The sequence below is a fragment of the Nannobrachium achirus genome (assembly GCF_963921795.1).
Source record: "Nannobrachium achirus genome assembly, chromosome: 4".
NCBI lineage: Eukaryota > Metazoa > Chordata > Actinopteri > Myctophiformes > Myctophidae > Nannobrachium > Nannobrachium achirus.
The window spans coordinates 62,663,854-62,673,853 of record NC_137813.1 but is presented as its reverse complement, the minus strand read 5'-3'; positions in this window follow the sequence as shown (position 1 = coordinate 62,673,853).

Here is a 10,000-nt window from a genome sequence, read left to right as displayed (position 1 = left end):
GCAATACCAAAACACTGTGAAACATTGTGGTTATCAAATAATCAACATCAATATTCTCTTTGTCCCTCTTGGGCAGATTTATTTATGTGCCAGGCATGTCACGTGGATGGAATTGGGAAACAGGGATTTGAGGGCAGACTTGTAGGCCTTAAGCATACAGTATATGCAGCATTGTCAGTATCAAAAGAAATCACATTCTCTTGTTTCACTCCAAAGTCATTTAGAGTCTGCTGCATTTGCCACTGTTGAATGATTGCATTTGTCTAAGAAAACAGTGTCAACCAGGTAGCTGCGGATTTCACCAGATTCATCCTTGATGAGCGGAGACACCATTATTTTGAGCATGCAGCGTCCTTCTGAATCAGAGAGAGAGAGAGAGAGAAAGAGAGAGAGAGAGAGAGAGAGAGAGATACCTTTATTATCCCAAGGGGGAAAATCAGTTGCCCAGAGGCAGCACAGCAGTGTAAGGTTATTTACAAAGTTACAAAGAAGTATGAAAAAAATAAAATAAAAACAAGAACAGAGTACAGTAAAGAGCAAGGTACATCAAGAAAGGGAACCTCTTACCTCTCTTGCAGTTGTGTATGGCCAGGGATGGCCCACATTCATTTCTCTGTTTTGCAATTAGAAACTTCTCATCAAGGGACTGTCAGACCTGGACAGTGGTGATGTACAAGCCTGATGTACAAGCCTGCCAAAAAGCCTGCCAAAACAGAATACAAAACACAATACATTGATTGTACATATTTTGATCAAATAGTACAGTTATATGATTATACAATGGAGCTAAACTAAAATGATTCTTCTACCACTTTTTCTAGTCACATGTTCAAATACTGGATTCTGATTGGCTAAATTCCGGAGGTTATGGCAGAACAACCGCCGCAGTTGTGTGAGGACGAGATCAATGCGCCTCAGTGTACATCCGGGGACTTCAGGAGGTAGTCGGAACACCTTTCCCCCAACCAACATATGACGGTCGTAGCGGTCCTATGTTTACTAACGTGCGTACGACGTCGCCGATTTATTTGGATCCAATGCAATCCGCCAACTTTAAAGCCCCTTTTCTCTGAACCTATGCCTTTCTGGAAGCGAACAGCCTCTATTTACGGCCGGAACGGTCCTTCTAACTGACGTTAGCTTAGCTGTATGCTAGACATCTTTCTCTGCATGGAGTTGGCGTCATCTGGTGGTGAGTAGAAGATGTTGTTTGTGGAACTATTTGCTGTCGTCGCGGAAGTTTTATAGGCAATAATGATTGTAACTTAATATCCTTGCAAGTTACAACTATGTGTTTTCTTTCATGTATACGGAAAAAAGTGGTAGAAAAGCTATTTACCACTCGGGGTCGGACATTATGCTCTGATAATGTCCTGTGTGAGGGGGTTATCGGACTCGGCTTCGCCTCGTCCAATCACCCCCTCACACAGGACATTATCAGAGCATAATGTCCTCTCACTCGGGGTAAATTGCTTACATTTATCTACCTTGACTAATTCATACTTTTTCATATCAAGGTCCAATATTTATTCATTATTTAATGACATTTATCCTCTCACTCAGACCCAAAACATAGAATATTTTGTTATTGTTGGATAACATTTTGTTCACAATTCTATGCTGTATTGATTTGATGTTGGTGCCATAGATAGAAGAGATAAACAGGCAACACGTTGATAAAAATAGCAACTCTTCTACATTCTCTAATTGTATAGACTTTGGATATTGTAAATTAATGAATGCAGATTTTTAACAACAATTTAACTCTTGAGAGTGTAAAATGAAAACAAATGGACCCATGATTAAACCAAATGGACCCTTATGGGTTTCATTTATAGTTAAATATAGCGTCCATTTGGTTAACAACACTCAAGGACCACTGGTTGAAAACCACTGGAGCACAAGTCAAGAATACATTACTAAAACGATAGCATACCTTCTCTCGTTCCTCTGCAGCCACGGTTTTGCTGGCGATTGTGGTTGTGATGTTTTTTTGTCTTTTTAAGACGGTGTCTGCGGGTGTTGCTTGTTTTCTCTTCTGATGAAAACAGCCAAGTGGTCTTTGATCGTTGAGTTGCGGCGGTGATCAAGGACTGTATTCTCCTCCTGTAATTCTGTGTATGATTTAGCTCTTTCAGCATAATATATTCCCCTGCCTACTCTGAGGGCTCGGACCCTGGCCTCGTAGCCGGAGGTCGGAGAAATCGCTCCATTACTCCATGTGCGTCTTTCTCACTGTGAGTCAATATAAACAGTCAGACGATGTGCCTAGTTCCATTAAAAATCAGCACCATCCGCTCTGGTATCGTCACCACACACACAAGACATAGCACATGAATGTATGCAACTGCAAACAAAGCCATTTCCGTTTCCGTATCCGGCACGACGACCGGCTAGACAGTGAGCCTTGTCTGTCTATATGACCGCGACATCTAGCGGCCGGAATGAAAACTACATGTAAAATGTAATATTCTGCGGACTGCTATGATATCCGCGGGAGGCTCTGATATCCGCGGAGGGCTTTGATTTCCGCGAAAAATTCTGTGATCGCGGAATCGCGGATTCCTGGGGGGACTACTTAATATGACCTTTAAGTTCAACCTTTACAGAAAATAATAAAATAAAATATCAAAAACAATCAATTATCAAAAATAGTGCAATATCAATTTTAGTTACAAAACAGTGCAATATTGTCAATATCTAACTTCCAAATGAAATGTCACTGTCTTTTCCTCTTCCTTAGATCTGTGTTCAGTTAACTCAGTGGATGATCAAAACAGTTCAGTTGCTCGGTCCAAAGTCTCAGTTCAAAAATATTAGTTAGTCAGAGTTCTGTTCAAAGTCAAATCTCAGTTCCAAAAAATAGTCAGTCAGAGCTCTGTTCAAGTCACTTGGTCAAATCTTGCAGTTGGTCCAATAGATGTTTTCTGTAGATTCAGTTCCTGGGTCTCCAATAGCTTGCCATTCGATGTCTGTGTGTTGCCTCACATGGAGAGGAACCCACTCAGTTCAAAACTATCTCTCCTGTCTTTCTTCAGCTGCTGGTCAGGCTTGTTGATGAGCAGCAGCCAGTTAGCTTAGCTGTTAGCCACAAAGTTCGTTTTTGCTGACTGAAGCACTGGATTCTGTTGGCTCAAACTCCTGCTAACTTGGCTAGGCCTTTAAACACTCATATTGTACAAAAATAGCACTTAAACTCTCGAAAATAAATGCTCAAAACTGTCTTTTGTCTGACGTTTTTTCTCTCTGTTCACTCACTGTTCTGTTGATCATACACTCTGTCTGTATCAGGAAGAGACTCCTAAAGGGGCAGTGCTCCTTTTACACTGGAGTGCACTTAAAGGGATTTGTTCAAAGCCCGATTTTTTAACCTCACATATAAAATGTTTTTGGCACATTTTACACAATACAGCATGAGTTTTCAACCTTTTTAAGCATATTTATTACTGTAGATGAACCAACTATTTATTGTTGTTTTTAAGCAAAATCATATGATGCAATGAATTAACCATGAGTTATTTAAACCAGTATGCATAACCAGGTAGTCATTTATTTGACTTTTTATCACCATATAATTGACCCTTATTTGGAACCTGGGTTATATAATGTACAGTAAATGTATAAATAATGCCTTACTAATTACAAATTCATGATTAATAAAGTATGAACTCATGATGAATTCAGTAGTTACTAATGCTTAACTACTGTGTTTACTAATGTTCAGTTAATGTATAAATAATGCCTTACTAATGATGAATTCATGATTAATAAACTATGAACTCATGATGAATTCATGATGAATTCATTAGTTACTAATGCTTAACTAATGCTTTATAGTCTATAGTTATTATACAGTGCTACCAGCTATTCTGACAGACAGACAGACAGACAGACAGACAGACAGACAGACAGACAGACAGACAGACAGACAGGTCTTGTGAATTCATAGAAAGATATAGATGGCGTACAATAAAGACAACAGCATGACAATGTTTCTCAGAATGCAAGTGTTGGACAATGTATGCCTCATATTCACTCTTTCACGGTTTCATGTCTCCATTCCGACATGTCTCAATTACGACATCCCTAACCCTAAACCTAACCTCTATGGAAGTGTTGCCACTCCGACAATAAGAAGTCAATGTCGGAGTGGCAACATGTCGGAATGGAGAGCATTATGCAGGCAAAGCATTCATAAACCTTTCATGACAGGCATAAGGAAATGACCTGTGTCTATTTTCTATATTCAAAACAAAGATGGTCTTAGATTTAGGTTGAATAGCGTGAGGGTGTGTGTGAGGGTGGAGTGAGTGGGTTGGTGTACTGATCAGTAATGTGTCCGAGGACACTAAAACCTTCATCACTGCAGCTGTAACACAGGAAGAGCTATTTCAATTAGTTGGTGTTAATACTGTATGAAAATAAACAGGAGGTTACCCTGCAATGAATAATGTGTTGTTACTTTTTGTCTTTAAGGTTAAAATGCTATTAACCAGTAATCGGGAGGTCAGATCGCATACACAAACTTCAGAAGGCAATTGTAGCCAATCAGGAGGGAATATGGGAAATGGGACAGATCCATGTTGATGACATGACAATATGAAATTAAATATCTTCTTTTTTTTCTTTTCCTTTTTTCCTTTCCTGTTGCACGAACAGCATCTTAAAAAACACGTTACCTGCTGCTTTTCAAATAAAACAGCATCAAAAGATGACTGGGGGAGTGAGCAGCAATTCACAGCCTCAACAACACCTTGGCTTCATCAATCGTCATATTCACATTTATCTTCCAGTAATGCTGCCTACTGTGCTTCTGTGAGAATTCATCATTTGTATCAATACCTGCTGTGATCATGTGTGTAAAACAACCAGACATTGATTATAGCAGTATATTTTATATTTCATTTTATTATATTTGTATTTTTATAATAATTATGTATATTTCATTTTTATAATATTGTATTCACGTTTCTTGCAATAGCTCTTTCTAAATAGACAATACCCCCCCCCCCCTCTCTCTCTCTCTCTCTCTCTCTCTCTCTCTATATATATATATATATATATATATATCTCTCACACTCACTCTCTCTCTCATACATACATACATACATTTCTACAAATTATATTTTTTTTTTTTCTAAAATTTTTATCCCACGATTTTGTAACCCATTTTTTCACCCAGTTCCAATTGCCTAAACCGTAATCCTGGTTTCTGCTCATGCCACGCCTGGGGAACCCTGGCTGGCCAGGGGGAAGCGGTATAGAAACCCAGATTACTGCATGTTTTTGTGAGGGTATCTACCTTAGGAGACACGGGGAGAACATTCAAACTCTACGCAGAAAGGCCCTTTCGCTAACCCCACCTCGGGTGTGGGTGCTGATGAAACGGAGGAAGAAACACGCCCCCAGCGCCCACAGCGTCCTCATTTATGCAAATTAAACGCTATAACGTATCTCTCAACAAATAAACACCCCTGTGTGTCCCGATGAAGCCGGTCGATTTGATATATGGGTCAAGTCCGTGCCACCAAAACTGTGGGAGGAGTAGCACAACAAAATAATGTTCATCTGATTTGGACTGAAAGAATAAAGTCTATAATAGTCTGGTTGCCCTGCAGAGGCAACTACACTAACTATCAGGCACCTTTCCATGTGGAACCATCTTTGAGGTTTAGTCCAGGAGGCAATTTAAGCAGGCTTAAAACTTTCCTTGCATTTGGGAACAGCACCCTCATCATCATCCATGTTGTCAAAGCCAATTTAACAAATGAAATTACGTTCAACAATTCTTATGGATGTGGTGAAGTAAGTATGTATTTTAAAACTTCTCACAGAACATACGTCAGAAAAGACACAGCATGAAGCATTCAAATGTTTAAAAATAACAGAAAATGTAAGACATTCCACAAATGCTAATTGAAACAGAAGTGTTTTAGTGGTTCTTAAAAAGTTGATTGAGCAACTTTAAGTAATGTTTCACCAGCACTATCTATAGCTGGTTCAAGTTTTGGGGTAGAGTACTTTAGAGTCCACCAGTGCTGCGAGTAGAGCCTCACTTTGATGCATATAGTGATGTCCAGGACCCTTCACTGACCTGCTGCAATGATACATGCCCAGCAGGACCCTAAGGTCAGCTGACCAAGGTCTACTGGTCATTCGTCGTACCAGGTTGGGCGGCAATAGTTGAATGTTCGGTGAGCCTGCTGAGGTTCGAAAATGTCACTAAGCAAGTACCTTGCTTAGTGACATTTTCAAACCTCAGTTTGAGAGCTGCAGCCCCTTTGGACATTTTTAAGAACCACTTAAAAACATGACAGTTTAAACAAGCATTTGTGGAATGTCTGAGAGTTTTGTTGTTGTTAGCTGAATGATTAATGAGCCTGTTTGGAAAGACTAAGGTTCAAAGTGTGCCTGAACAAGATACGTAACGCCTAACCGCTTCCACTGGTTTTGAGAGCTGCAGCCTCTGTCAATTTGTTTTAAGAAGCATTTAATCACAGCATTAGGGTAAAAAAAAAGGAAAACAATCAATGTTGTGGAATGTCTGAGATTGTGTTGTTGTTCTTTTAATCGTTTGAATGATTTGTGCTGTGTCTTTATTGTTGTTGTATGTAAAGCACTTTTTGAGTTCTCTCTGTGAGAAGTGCCATATAAATAAAATGTACATACAGTACTTAGGGACTACTTTGTCACACAAGAGTTGTAGAACAAGTGTAGCACTTGCCCTAACCTTGACAACCTTGTAGGATTATGCAAAGACTAAAATTTTAATTTTAACCCACAGATTGTAGTTTTCTTTTATATTATACTGTTTAGACTGATTATAGGTTCACCAATCCTAGATGACTATTTCTATGCATTTGATGTATTACCTTGTGTTTACCTTGCTTACTGTAAATCACTCTGGATTAAGAGTGTTTGCTAAATGCTTAAATTGTAAACATGTTTCTGTCTTCCGGAAAAAGTTCTCTATTGGAGATTCTATAGGAGCCACAAAGTAAGCATGCATGCATCGCCTACTGGGAATGCAGTGCTCTAGCGAGCATGCACACACTCGCACATGCACGCACTCGCACACGCACGCACGCACGCACGCGCGCACACACACACACACACACACACTCACATTTCAGCATGAAACCAGTATATATAAATATACACTCCAAAGTTTAAAGTCAATCTTAATAATAATTTCAGGGGTGCCCGCCGGTCCAGGCTCATACCACATAGGCTCAGTGTAGCCTATCGGTTCAAGTCCCGATGCGTGTCGCTCCCCATCTCAAAGGCATAAGGCCCCACTTTCCATTCTAGACTACATATTGTATGGTTTTATACAGTATATGGGGGATGTAGAAAGATGGCGGATTTTCAACCCCTGAAAAATAGGCTTCATTTACAGTGTAGAAACCAATGACCTACGGTCAGCAGCAATGCAATGGCAAGAAAAATAATCAGGTGATCTGAACATTGATTTTCCTGACAAGAAAAAAATGTTTTCAAAGCAGTTCATCAGAGCAGCTTGAAAACTGTATTTCCAAATGTTGACATGTAGCACTGAGAATATTTCTCACATTGCCCATCACCAATGCATCAGGAGAGCGCTCTTTTTATGTCATTAATCAAGAATCGTTTACTGTCAACAAAGGAACAGGATAGATTATGCAACCTCACTCACATGTCCCTTTAGTCTGATATCGTCAGACAAAAGGCTTTGCCATGAGCTGTGCCAGCTCATGCATTTATACAATGCCCTGAAGAGATACTGTTTGCACGCTTTTGACAAGATGTCGGAACAACAGATGTTCAGGAGGCAGAGAAACACACCATAACTCTGCTCTACATCTATCTATCAGAAACACACCATAACTCTGCTCTACATCTATCTATCAGAAACACACCATAACTCTGCTCTACATCTATCTATCAGAAACACACCATAACTCTGCTCTACATCTATCTATCAGAAACACACCATAACTCTGCTCTACATCTATCTATCAGAAACACACCATAACTCTGCTCTACATCTATCTGGCTCCATTTATACCTGCCCAAACCTCCCAGATCATTGTCCCAATGTCATCAGATATATGGACATAAATGGACACAGGCAAACTAGATGGGCTGTATGGATATCCAGATGTGTGATGTAAGTGTTTTATTCCAAATGTGGCACCCCACAGACATATTTCCAGAAACAAAATCCCTTTCATGCCCATATATGGAGATTTCTGATGTCATCAATCCCAGGCCCTGTAAAAAACATGGTTGCTATGGTATGAGCAACTTATGTCTCCATATATGGAGATTCAACTTCAATGAGTAACCATGGCAAACTGTCAACTGCCCGTATGTCTTGATAATTGGTAAAACAAACTTTTGGCCTATTTGTGGAGATAAGCGACCAACGGTCGCTTATCTCCCGATTAGGGAGTCTTACTGGTCTGAACCTAGCTCTGGTCCATCGCTTTCACCTCCCGCATTGCTCCCGGTGAAGCTCTGACAGACCCGTCGGGAAACGCATGGACTCGAGATTGTCGGCCCCGCCGAGCGCTCAATACTAGTGAAAATAAACAAAACCGTTTCACTACTCACCAAACCAAAGGTCGTTTTGCGCTGTTGAAAGTCTATTCTCCGCGGTGGTGAACCCCTCAGCACCCCACCTACTCTGTAAAATACATTATTTTTGGCATGAAATAAAGTGCATCCAACTCGACCGCCGCTTATTTCTGGGTTGTGAACCATTGTATCTGCGGTGGCCGCTAGGTGGCCTGATGTGTGTGCGTTTTATTTCATGACAAAAATAATGTATTTTACAGAGTAGGTGGGGTGCTGAGGGGTTCACCACCGCGGAGAATATACTTTCAACAACGCAAAACTACCTTTGGTTTGGTGAGTAGTGAAACGGTTTTGTTTATTTTCACTAGTATTGAGCGCTCGGCGGGGCCGACAATCTCGAGTCCATGCGTTTCCCGACGGGTCTGTCAGAGCTTCACCGGGAGCAATGCGGGAGGTGAAAGCGATGGACCAGAGCTAGTCTGAACCCATCAGACAAGCATCCTTTTTTATTTCTGTTAAAAAAGAAAAAAGAAATTGTGAAAACAGCTTATCTACAAGCTCACAACACCTTGAATGAATTCACTACTTTTGTGCAACACTCTTGTACGATGAAGTATATAGGGCATTGATTTACTAAAAAACAGTTGAGAAATATGGAGATATGAGTTACTAGGGCCCAAGGTGGAGGTAGCCTGATCTCAGACTCAGCTCACGCTTTAGTCTGAACCTGTGCCCTATTCTAAGCGATTTACGGGGGAGGGACTTCTTTGCGAGCATGCACGTGCGCGCCCGCGCGCGAGTGATCGCGACGCACGGTGATCGAGACGCACGGTGGACGCGACGCACGGTCGCGGAGTGTGTGTGTGTGTGTGATTGTGTGTGTGTCTCTGTCTGTGCCAGTGACTGCTTCCACACTGAACTGCGACCAGAAACATGTAATCAACATTAACAGCTTGGTGAAATCAGCGCGTGCGCGCGTGTGTGTGTGTGTGTGCCTTCCTCAGCCTGCCTGTGTGTGAACTTTGTTTGAATCGTTTCAACTGCTGCGCGGATTGGATATTCGTTAGACCCACCCCCCGCGCTCATTGGAGCAGCCGAAAATAAAAACCGATTCAAGTACTAAGCTCCAGACCAGAGAAAGAGTCCACTCTGAGAGTGGGCGGGGTCTCTGGTCTGGAAGCAGGCTAAGGTGGAGGGGCCTTACTGTAATTATTTTATAGGCTACTTTAGCTTAGAAGGATTTGAAATATTCAAAGACTTTTCATGATTAAAAAAAAATAGCAGATCTACAAGCTCGCAGTGCGGCACTCGGTGCCACGCTGTAGTGTAGGGCTCGGTGTGGGGCTCTCGGTGGGCTCTATGCTTTTTTCCCCTATAAATCTTATCACTGTGCGTGCGTGCGTGCGTGTGTGCGTGCGTGCGTGCGTGCGTGTGTGTCCAT